The sequence below is a fragment of the Piliocolobus tephrosceles genome, chromosome 8 (assembly GCF_002776525.5).
Source record: "Piliocolobus tephrosceles isolate RC106 chromosome 8, ASM277652v3, whole genome shotgun sequence".
Taxonomy (NCBI): Eukaryota; Metazoa; Chordata; class Mammalia; order Primates; family Cercopithecidae; genus Piliocolobus; species Piliocolobus tephrosceles.
Genome location: NC_045441.1, coordinates 39861659 through 39874796, shown reverse-complemented (window position 1 = coordinate 39874796; position 13138 = coordinate 39861659).

Genomic DNA, 13138 nt, shown 5'->3' with positions numbered 1-13138 from the left:
CAACAGATGTATTGAGAAGAAAATAATCTACCATGTGATCCCACTTCTATTGTATAAAATCAATAAAAACTTTGCAGCCAGCTCTCTGTATCCATGAGTTTCACATTCACAGATTCAATCAACGGTTGATTGAAAACTTTTGGGAAAAATATCAATAAAAAATAAAAATACAACAATAAAAAATTGTGCAAATAAAAATATATCAACTATTTACACAGCAATGGCATTGTATCAGGTATCAAAAATGAACTTAGAAATGACTGAAAGCATATGGGAGAGTGTGCATAGGTCATATGAAAATAATACACCATTTTGTATCAAGGACTTGAGCATCCTTGGATTTCGGTACTGACAAGGTGTCCTGGAACAAATTCCCCATGAATACTGAGGGAAGACTGCATCATTAGGGATACGCACAGGGAGGTGACGCAACATAAAGAAAGCATGAGACTGATTGACGTAGATGTTCAGGACAGTGATTACCTTTAGTGAGAGGAAGGATGTTGCGATGAAGAAATAGTACAAAAGGGTGTGTGTGCTGTATTCTCATCAAGGCTGACTTTATGGCTGCAACCAGCACCATTGCACAAAGCCCATTCTTAGAAGACACTGTATTTGGTTTAACGCTCTGCCTCTGTCATCTTGAAATTCTTTTTTTTTTTTTTTTTTTTTTTTTGAGATGGAATTTCGCTCTTGCTGCCCAGGCTGGAGTGCAGTGGCATGATCTCTACTCACCGCAACCTCCACCTCCTGGGTTCAAGAAATTCTCCTGCCTCACCCTCCCAAGTAACTGGGATTATAGGCATGTACCACCACTCCTGGCTAAATTTTTGTATTTTTTCAGTAGAGATGGGGATTCTCCATGTTGGTCAGGCTGGTCTCGAACTCCCGACCTCAGGTGATTCGCCCGCCTCGGCCTCCCAAAGTGCTGGGATTACAGGCGTGAGCCACCATGCCTGGTCAAAATTTTTTATAATTTTTTAATAAGGGGACTCACACTCTCATTTTGCACTAGTTCCATAAATAACATAGCCATTCTTGATTTTTGTTACAGGGTATTTGCTGTATAAACGTGCCCTTAGTGTTCTGTGCACTTTAGAGAATGTGTGCTATATTTAATAAAAGAAAATCATTAGGAAAACACTATGAAAAAATTATTTACAGCAGAGGGGTTGCGGGTTAGGCCACTGATATGGTGCCGGTAATGATGCTCTCTAAACTACTGAAAATTTTATCAGGGTAACTTTCACTAGTCCTTCCTCAGTAAGGGACTGAGGGACAAACTGAATTGTTTTCCAACCTCTACCAGCCTGTAAACTACTCTCTTCATCTGAATCAAGTCAATTCTCAACCCATAATGTTCATGTATTAAGTCCATTCTGGAAGAAAGTGGGGAGAAATGACAAATAATACATCATTGACAAATACAAATCACAACATCCCTAAGAGAAGAGAGAGGTGGAGAACTCTGCAGACTACTCTGGCCACCATTACCCAAGTTAACTTATTACACCCGGAAAGATTCAGAACTGATGAGTCTCAGACAGTGAGTTGCTGGACACATAGCTTTCCCCAATGTGGAAAGAAAAGAGCTGAGGACAGCCAGCTTTCGATGGTGGAGAAGCACTGAAGGTACCTGGCGCATGCGCCGCCCTAAGAGAATCCCCAGAGAATCATGGAGAGACACAGAAATGTCTAATCTAACACTGAAGGACAGCGATAGGGATGGAGCTGGAAGTCTCAGCACCCTAGGATGTACAGCTGAGAGCCAACCTGCAAGAACTTCTGAATTCACCATCAACCTCCCTGGTTTCTCCCTAGTGAAGAGGGGCACACCCTCTTCACTTACAAGGTTAGGCTGCCAGGGTGGGTTCCAGCTTGAGCTTAGGCCATATCTCCTCTTGGGATTCGCATGTGGCCAAGGGCTATGGCAAGGTGGTGGTGCAGTAGCCTTGCCTCTGTCTGTGTGAGTTGAACTGAGTTGGGATGGAGCTACACTGACATCCCTTTCTACTCTCCCCATCTGGGGTTCTTCAGGAACATATGGAGAGACATCAGCCTTACTACACTTGGTTTTCTCCAGAGTTGTCTTAATATCTTCCCCAAGTCTTGTCCCCAGGAAATGAAAGCAGAAAACTGTCATAAAAGTTCATATGTAGATCTCTGGCTTTTTAGAAACTTCCCCTTGCTAGGTTATAAACACGTGGAAGGATGGGTTTTTTCTTCTTGACCCAAGCTTATAGAGCAGAGCCTGCTTCCTAATGAAGGATCCTTACATGGAGGAGAGACCCAGCACTGGTCCAAGTGTCACCCTCGAGGAGCTGCAGGAGGTGGGCAAGGCATGAAATCCCTTTGCAAGTATTTTCCAAAACTGGGAATCAACGAGCAATCTCTCTCTAAGTGCTTTCCCATCCCAGAACTTGGGTCAGAAAGCTTTCCAGATCTACTTTTCTACTAATGCCTGGGAAGGCTTGAAAAGGATGAAGAATCACACCTAAATGTGAATGAAGGATCACAAACTATTGTGTGTGTACACGTGCCTCTTCGTGTATGTGCACGTGTGTGTATGTACGTGTGCGTGCATAGGTGTGTGCACATGTGTGCGTGTGTATGCAAGCGTGCACATGTGTGTGCATGTGGGTGTGTGCATGTATGTATGTGTGCGTGTGTGTGTGAAATGCAAAAAGAAAAGAAAGTCTGCCCAAATGGAACAAGCTGGAGGTCCGCCCTGGGAAGCAGCGAATTTAATTCTCTGTGGATCTGGCTGTGAAGAAGAGTGAAGCCGTGGGAGTAAAGCATGAGGAGGAGGAAAATAAAGTAAAACAGAGAACTCTGCTATTTTAACAGTTTATAAAATTGTGTCTTTAAAATCTTTTGTGACTCTAAAAACAGTTTCTGAGGAAGGAGGCCACTGAGTGTCGGGAAATGTTTAGCGAGCTGAGGGCCAGAGAGACCTTGCTTCCCACCCCCTCAATTATACCTCCCTGGCCACCAAGGACAAGCTTGGGTTTAAGAGAAGTAATCTTAATGCTAACAGCGGCAATTCACCACGTAATAAAATGTAACACCGCATTCCCTCCAGACTCTGCCAGGCCTCTGTGGAATCCAGACTCAATCACCTGCTGCTAAGGGCGCCCAAGCTGTGGGTGAGAAGAGACCGCCTAGTGGGCCTTCTGGTTCTTACTGATTTATGACTTGGGCCAGTGGATTAACTGCGTTGCTTCCGTTTTGTCAACAGTAAAAAGGAGATAATGGTCCATTCCTCACAGGGTTTTATGAGGACTGAGTCAATACTCATAAAGGGTTTAAAATGGCGCCTGGCACATAGCGTACTTTGGCCAGCTATGTGTCCTGGACTAAAGTTCTTAAACCATGACCCCCTCATTTCCCACATTTGTAAAGTGAGGGTTCCCGCTCACTGCAGGCTTCCCCACATCTGGGCCCACCCAGCGGCACCGCGAGGGCAATCAGCTACTGCCACACCACCCCCAGCCACGGGCAGCCACACGGACACCACCCAGCCACCCCCAGCCACAGCCAACAGGGGCACTGGGGGACCACACGGCCATGTCGTCCCAGCCACGGGCATGTACAGTCAACGCAGGCACCAGGGGACACACAGCCACATCACCCCAGCCACGGGTGGGCACAGCCAACACGGGCACCAGGGGCCGCACAAATAGCCCCAAGCAGACCTCAGCATATTTCCCTTCCATTTTCATGGTAAAGTAGAAACTAAAAAGGGAAATTCAGAAGACCATCCCACCAAAAAGGAAAAGCACACGTTAAAATGGTTTGAAGTCATGTCCAAAACCCTTCCATTCACTCAAACTCAGTCTTGTGATCTTGCAAAATGGGATTAAGTAAATGACAATGGTTCTCTCACCGGGTGGCCGTAGAGATTAAATAAGATAATGTAGGTTGTAAAGCTCCCTGTGGCTGGCACCATATGTGCATTTGATAGAACATGCTCTTATTGTCGTCACCATCATCATCATGCCAGATACTGATTGGAATGTCCATCCCATCTCTTGCTACCAAATTATCAGCTTTTCAAGGGCAAGGACTGTGACTTCCTCATTCCAATATCCATCACACTACCCTACATCATATAGTAACTGGTTAAAATTATGCTATAATCTCACTAAGTTGAATAGTATATTTAGATAATTTGTCCTATTGGTTCTCAGCACTGACTGTACATTTAAATCACTTTGACCAGCTTATAAAGTACCTGTGACAGTTCTTTACCCCAAGCCAATTAAGTCCACATTTCTAGGGGAAGTTTTCAGGCATCAATATTATATAAAAGCTCCCCAGAGGACTCTAAAGTACAGCCAGAGCTGAGAACCAGTGTGCCTGTCACTCACTCCCTGTTCATCCATTTATTACTCACTACTAGGTACCAGGCACGGCTGTAGGCAACGAAGACAAAAACATAAATAAGATGCTGCTCATTCTCACAACCTGCAGTGAACTATGCATAAGTCCTTCATTAATAAATTATCACAGCATGGGTGTGGGTCCTGAGACGGAATCGTGTACACGGGGGACTACACCTGCTAAAGGAGAACACAAAGTTCCTTTAGAGGAAGAGAGATTTTCAAATGAGGGAGAGGATTAGGGAAAATGAACTTCCATTAATGGATTTTCATGATTATGCCTTCAACGTGATTGTTATGAGACAAATCCATGTGGAGTCTGTTTATGAAATAAACACATTCCATTGTATGACATGTAAATGTCATTGTATGAAATATAGAAATATGTTGGTGGAATGATCCACTAAAGGATTCTTATAAGAAACTTCTTTCAGAGCTGCTTCTTTGCTCAGCAGAATTACCATTTTCCTCCTTTCCAGCACTGTGACTTACCAAACTTGTTTCCCTACCCACCTTGAACTCCAGAAATATTATAGACACAGTTCTGCTCATTAGTGAATGTTGTGTTTAAATTATGGCTAAACTAGGAGAAGTTTTTCAGTTTTTTCTTTTGGACCACTACTCTTAGTTTTGAAATTACTTCAAATTCTCTGTTTTGACATGATGGAAAGAAAACAAATACTAATTATTTCAAATAATTTATCCAAATGTCCTTGCTCTATACTTCCTTCACAAAAAAAGCATCTATTTTTTGCATTTCTTACTTAAGCCTGGTTAGAAATGGAGAAGGGGTAACACAGATTTATTAAATCCTTATCATGTGTCAAGCAGTTTGTAATTTGCTTTATGTATATAATTTAAATTGATTATTTTAATAATCCCATGATTGCGGTACTAACCTCCCATTTTAGAAAGGCAGAAGAAAAATGAAATTTAGATACAGTGGGGTCAGTCCAACGAGGTGTTGAATGATATCTGCCTTAATGTGGCATCTATTATATTTCCAATTAGTGCCTCTTCTCTCAAGGTTTGCTGTTTGGCCATCAAATATTTCACATCCCCTCCAGCGATGTTTCAAATGCAAACCCTGAGTCTCAGCCATTTCCCATCATGTACGTGCACTCCTTAATTTAATAAATTAAATCTATTGCTAAATGAGGCACATCCAGAGTACTTGGTGTGATAAAGAGTTGAATCACAAATGGATTCTGCCCTTAAGGGAATTTATAAACTATTAGAGGGAGGAAAACGCACATATAATAATTAAAACTTGTGCAGCAGTACAGCTCTATCCAAGACAAGGAACAGCTGAGGCTTTCTCCTCTGCTCCGCATCATACTGGGAGGCCACTGTCAGGCAATCCCCATGCAAGTGGCTGTTGGGGCAGGAGCAGGCACTGAGGTGGAACCAGGGAGAATCAAGTACTGGAACCAAAGAGAGAAAACACTCACGATGCCCAATAGGATATGTAGAACTGCAATGTACACAGCCGTCTGACTAAAGGGCTGCTCACGATTCCCCAGGTCTAAGGTGGGCCTGAAATTCTGTGATTCTAACAAACTCATACAAGAGGCCTGGGATGATATTTCAAGAACAACATTTTGAGTAGCAAAGGTCAACATTTTAAGTTCAATCGTGTGAGTGTGGAGCTGGGAACAGGCCAGCAGCCTGCAGGTCATGGAGGGACACACAAGTAGGCAAAGACAAGGGTGAAGTGGAGGTCAGAGGGCTCCTATTCACACCATCCGGCTGGCCAGGACACCACAAATTCACTGTCATTCCTGTGTCCACTAAAAGGTGAGTGGAGGAGCCAGTTTAAAGCATGCAATGATGGGACAGGTCATCATTCAGGGTTTTCATTTAAAATAATTCGTCCAAAAAAACTGGAAATGGAGCTATTACAGGAAACTCAGTGATTCTGGCCTCAGTAAGAAACAAGCGATTCGGAACCAAGTTAACACATATCCACTATTATTTTGGAGCAGTTGAATTTTGTTCATCTCTTCAGCTCATCGGTTGTCTGTTTCCATGGTGGTGGTCGTAGGTTTCTCTTGATTCATTTTTGGTCATGGCGGAGTTTGGAGATGTCAGTTACATTCGGGCAGCAGAGAGACCTCATAGCTAATGTTGTGGATGGGGCTAACACAAATCTGTTTTGAATGAAAGAGTTGAGTCAAAAGTGCTGTGTAAATACAACCTAAGTATTAGTCACTGGGGTTTTTTTAGAACACAAATTGGACAGTTAAGAGTGTCCCCTGTTTGTAAGAGAAAAAATACCCTATAAAGAACAATCTTAATTCAATACCAGAGTACTATTATTTATTTTGCATTAACACAAATATGACTAATTTCTGGCGCATGTCTTACTGTGTTGGAATTTTGAATTCCAATTTTGAATTTGTCTTCTTTACTGTTTGCCTTATGCTAGAGCACGTGGTTTCACTAATTTTCAAAAGGAACCTGACTTTTCAGTTCTGAATCATAACTTGAAAGCGACAGCCAGCCGGGCACAGTGGCTCAAGCCTGTAATCCCAGCACTTTGGGAGGCCGAGACGGGCGGATCACGAGGTCAGGAGATCGAGACCATCCTGGCTAACACAGTGAAACCCCGTCTCTACTAAAAAAAAAAATACGAAAAAAAACTAGCCGGGCGAGGTGGCAGGTGCCTGTAGTCCCAGCTACTTGGGAGGCTGAGGCAGGAGAATGGCGTAAACCCAGAAGGCGGAGCTTGCAGTGAGCTGAGATCCGGCCATTGCACTCCAGTCTGGGCGGGCGACTAAGCCAGACTCCGTCTCAACAAAAAAAAGAGAAAGCGACAGCCACAATAATTTGACAAAATAGTCCTTCACACAAACTTCATGCCCTGTCATCTAGTATAGACTTCCAAAAGCTCAACCATTTCCCCCAGAGAGCTCTGGAAGTGGAAGCCAAGGGTACATAGATTTTAAAAAATGAAGTCCCAGCTGTTCTGGGCCAGTCTTGCATTCTGGGTGAGTACTAAGCATGCAAAGTAAACAGTTACTAGGATTTTAATAATCTGAGGAGCAAACTTGGCCATCAAGTTTAGTTCTTTGTTCCTGGAAAATAATAGAATCAGGTGCTTGTGAACAAAGAAAGGCTGCCTAGCTGGTTCCAGAAGGATGAGCCATTTGAATCCATGGTAAAAGAAGAGTTAGAAATCAAGTTCACTTGCAGAAAGGATCCAGGAATTCATTCCAAAATCCAAGTGGGAGACATTCTGCCCATGTATGCTTTGGGGTCTCGACAACTTGGTTAATGTGAATACTATGCCACTTAAACCATCTTCCGTGCCCCTAAACATATGATGGAGTAGGGCAGGTGAATGGAGGTGGAGGTGAAACCTACTAGAAGATGAAGAACACTGCAATACTGCAGTTGCAATACTATATGGATATATAAGATGTAACATCTACATAGGGCAAACCAGCCTTGAATCTTACATAATCCTTTCTCCACCATGCACCAAGACAACAACAGGGCAAGGAACAGGAAGAAAAAAGGGATGGAGGTGGTTATTTTTAGTCCTAGTTCTCATTTCAACCAGGGACTATCACTCTCCAGACTCAGCAGATGGCAGGCCAGACAGTTTTGTCTGATGATCTAATTAGTTTTCAGCACCTCATTATCACCTCACAATGGAATCTAGAATAAAAGCTTAAAGTGTAGAATGTTTAACGGGCTTATTTGAATGCAGTAAAGTGAGTTCTTTAAGTTAAATTCTTTCATCAGCAATGGGATTTATCTACTCAGGAGGCATTTGAAGAGAATGAAGATTTAGATGAGGACTGTTAATAAAGTAACATGTCTCTAATATTGAAATGCTGTCAAAAATATGATGTGATATTCCAGATATAACAGAGATAAGCCACAACATTCTGTAGTAAAAAAACTGAGAACCAGAAGAACTGAATTCTAGTTTCATCTCTGCCACTAATTAACCATATGGCTAGAAGCAAGTCAGTTTCTCTGAGTGCCATTCCCTTATCTGTGAAATGCAAACACAGGGCCAGGCAGATGGACTGTACATTTTCTTCCAGTTCTAAAATCCTCCTATTTAGCAACACTTCTGTAAGGTCAACTCTGCAGCCTTCTACAACACACTTAGGAGATGTAACTTTTTCAGATAAAATAATTTTCAAAATTGCTAAGCATGAGGGTTTTTTTGGAAAAAAAAAAAAATAGAGCATAATTGCTTCGGCAGTGTCATCTCTTTCCAGCAACAGCGTTCAACACGCCCTACGTCCAAATGCACTGGCTGAGCTGGCAAATGCCTGAGCTGAATCCATGGAGAGTTAGGAGCCTATGGAGGTTCCACAGTAGCCAACCTCAAAATCCTTCGCAGGACAACTGCATCAGTAAGGACTGCTGATCCCTGGGGACTCTCAGGGCAGTGTGACCTTGCTGAGCCCGAGAGAAACTGTGGGGCAGATATGATGTTCTCTACTTTCAGTGTCTGGCTCCCAATTGCTGCTTAATAATGTTGCATAAAGACACAGTACAAAGTATTTTTGTGCAGTGGTTAAAATGCACCCCAGATGCAGGATTTTTTACCTGTTGGCATCACATTTTTTTCTACCCAAAAGGGGTAGTCACACATGCCTGTTTAAATTTAAATTTAAATTGACATTAATATTAGATGAAATCTCAAAAGAAGACATTCATACAGCCAACAGACACATGAAAAAATGCTCATCATCACTCGCCATCAGAGAAATGCAAATCAAAATCACAATGAGATACCATCTCACACCAGTTAGAATGGCAATCATTAAAAAATCAGGAAACAACAGGTGTTGGAGAGGATGTGGAGAAATAGGAACACTTTTACACTGCTGGTGGGATTGTAAACTAGTTCAACCATTATGGAAAACAGTATGGCAATTCCTCAAGGATCTAGAACTAGATGTACCATATGACCCAGCCATCCCACTACTGGGTATATACCCAAAGGATTATAAATTATTCTACTACAAAGACACATGCACACGTATGTTTATTGCGGCACTATTCACAATAGCAAAGACTTGGAATCAACCCAAATGTCCATCAGTGACAGACTGGATTAAGAAAATGTGGCACATATACACCATGGAATACTATGCAGCCATAAAAAAGGATGAGTTTGCGTCCTTTGTAGGGACATGGATGCAGCTGGAAACCATCATTCTTAGCAAACTATCACAAGAAGAGAAAACCAAACACCGCATGTTCTCACTCATAGGTGGGAACTGAACAATGAGTTCACTTGGACTCGGGCAGGGGAACATCACACAATGGGGCCTATCATGGGGAGGGGGGAGGGGGGAGGGATTGCATTGGGGAGTTATACCTGATATAAATGATGAATTGATGGGTGCTGACGAGTTGATGGGTGCAGCACACCAACATGGCACAAGTATACATATGTAACAAACCTGCACGTTATGCACATGTACCCTAGAACTTAAAGTATAATAAAAAAAAAAAAAGAAAGAAATTTAAAATTCAGCTCCTCCTTTGCACCAGCCACATTACAAGTGCCCTGTAGCCGTGGTACTCACTAGTTGGCATTTCATAGATAAGGGAATGGATAGATGCATGGTGGGTGCACTGGGGACCTCAAATTGGGACAGTGTGGATCTAAATCATTCCTATCACCATCAAAAATTCCACTGGACAGTGCTGATCTAGACTGACCATCCCTGACTCCATGAAATTACCTTTTGGTTTTGACTTAGAGTACACAACCAGCACTGAAACCTTCTTTGTTTGTTTATACCTTAAGAGGCAGGGTGGGGTGGCTCACACTTTTAATCCCAGCATTTTTGGAGGCTAAGGTCAGTGGATCACCCTAGGTCAGGAGTTCAAGACCAGCCTGACCAACATGACGAAACCCTGTCTCTACTAAAAATACAAAAATTAGCTGAGTATAGTGCTGCACACCTGTAGTCTCAGATACTCAGGAGGTTGAAGCACAAGAATTGCTTGAACCTGGGAGGCAGAGATTGCAGTGAACTGAAATCATGCCATTGCACTCCAGCCTGTGTGACAGAATAAGACTCTGTCTCAAAAAAAAAAAAAAAAAGAAAGAAAGAAAAAAAAATCATAATAGAGCTATCATAGGTCGTTTCGGGCCTAGGAAGATGTGATCTAGCATGGCATAATTTAGTAATTTCTTTAATTTGTCCTTGGGGAAACCACCAAGTGCTCTCAACCAAAAAAGTCAACTAAAATTGAAAAATCTCAGCTGAGAGTGGTAGCATGTGCCTGTAGCCCCAGCTACTTTGGAGGCTGAAGTGGGAGGATCACTTGAGATTGGAATCAGACGCTACAGTGAGCTGAGATCATGTTGGTGCCACTTCACTCCAGCCTGGGCAATGGTGAGACACTCTGACTCAAAAAAAAAAGAAAAGAAAGAAAAATCTCAAGTCACAGTCAGATATGTTTTAAAAATTCTAGTCAACAATTTATACTCTTGATTATTTCATAACCTAAAATATCAAGCTTACTCACATACTTTATATATTTACACACATATCCTTTATTTATGTGCAAGTAGATTTGTAGATTATGCTGAAATATCATCTCAGAGGAAGAAGACTGCTAAGCTAATCTATACTTCTGTCCTCTACCCTCCTACTACTCTTTTTGTTTTTCTACTTTAGGCTGTTACAGTCCCCTTTCTGTATTCGATCTAGCTCAAAGGTTGGCTTTTGTTTGCATTCATAGCCTTCCCATTGTGGAGATTTATTTATTTTTCCTTTTGATCTCTCTTCCTTGAAAAGGTTAATTCATAAATAAAAGGAATGATCTGATGATTATTTCTCATGACCACTAAAACTTGATCTTCATTGTTCTCTTCCTTTGAAGGATTCCTCCCCCCTTCTTTACGTGAGGTATGCTATTTGGAGCACAAGACACATTTTAGGTGCCTGGGTCAGATGTAGGAATTACTTAAAATTCATGCAAGCACCTTCTTTTATAAAATATGGAATCACAAAATATTGGTTTATATCAGAAATTATTTCAACACTACAATTAGGCTAGTGTTGCTCTCAGAAAAAAAAAAATAGTAATATCTGTGATTTTTGTAATCAGCTTCTATTTCTTTTTTCAGTACTGATTCTTCCATTTTCTCCTGGGATTCCTGCCTCCTCCCCTCTAGGAAGACATTCAGAAGATCTCACTTGCCTGAGCCGGGGGGACAGAGCTGCTATTGCCTGCTGTGTCCATGAGGAATCAGCCCGATGGGGAATGGAACCAACACAGAAGAGAGACAGATGTGAGATGCAAATGGGTAAACTGCAGGCTGGGGACATCTTCTGAGCCTCCAAGTTCAACCAGCCTGATAGCTGGTCTCTCTTCACTCCAGAACCTTTTTCAATCCTGAAGTTTGAAATACCTTTAGAATTTTAGTGGAGCCTGCTTCCTATGGGTTCCAAAATTCTTTATCATGCACGGTTTAAACTGTGAAAACCTCTAGAAAAAATGTCTTAACTTGGTAATAATTTCATGCGAATTATCTTTAAAAAGTGGCATGTATTTTAACAGAGGAAAACTTTTCTCAAACTATCCAATTTGCAGTAGCACAAGAAGGCAGTTGTGAGATTCTGCTAAAATTAATAGGCACATTGTTAAGTAATTATACAATATTAAAATATCACCAAGGGGACAGAACTGGAGATAAATGTCCTCATCTGGACTGGATGAAGCTCTTCTGGGAAACCATGTTATGAAGTTCTTTAATTTAAAAAATTACATTTCCAGGGCCTAATATTGTCAGAAAGACAAATAATCTGGCTCAGTAAGATATATAGATTTAGAGGATTGTACTTAAGGGCCTAGCACCGTGGCTGTACATCATTGTCAAGCAGGAAGGAGTAGAGCTACAGATGCTGCATCCCTGGATCGACCGTGCAAGCGTTAATAGAAAAGGTATCCTTGAACATCTCTAAATCTGAGATGCCTGAGAGCCCAGTCTCTTGCTGATACATTGCCTTTGGATGCTCCCAAACACATATGCTGTTTTAATATAGGTTTATTATTATGTAGGCATGGGAAGGCCAGTAGATTGGATGATGACTGACTGCCACCAGAAAGACAGATTATTATTCTCACAGATCCCAAGACGAGGAATACGGCACTCCATCGAGAGTCATACAAGGAAGCACCAGGGCCACCCAGAGGCAGAGGGAGTGAGGAAACGTGGGTAGGAACCTTCACTTTGGTATCCACTGGAATAAATGGGTATGGCAGTGTACACAGGCTTAGGATCAGATAGGGCTGTGCCTACTTGTCTGGTGTCTGGCCCTGGGGTGAATAGGGCAGGAGGATGGTGACCTGAGTGTCAGAGCCCCATAAAGGTGGGGCTGGGGGTGTGGGCTCCAGTTTAATTGTTGTCTTAGTTTAGGCTGCCATAACAAAATACCTTACATAGGCTGAGCAGCTTAAGCCACAAATATTTATTGTTTACAGTTCTGGAGGCTGTGAAGTCCAAAATCAAGGTGGCAGGAGATCAGGTGTCTGGTCAGGGTCTGCATTCTGGTGTGCAGATGGCCACCCCTTCGTTGTATCCTCACAGAGCAGAGAGCAGAGAGGAAATAAGCAAAGTCCCTCGTGTCTCTTCTTATAAGGCCACTAGTCCTGTCAGAAGGGCTCTACCCTCATGACCTAATCATCCCCCAAAGTCCCCACTTACTAATATAGCCCATTGCAGATTAGAGTTTCAACATAAGAATTTTGGGGTGACACATTGA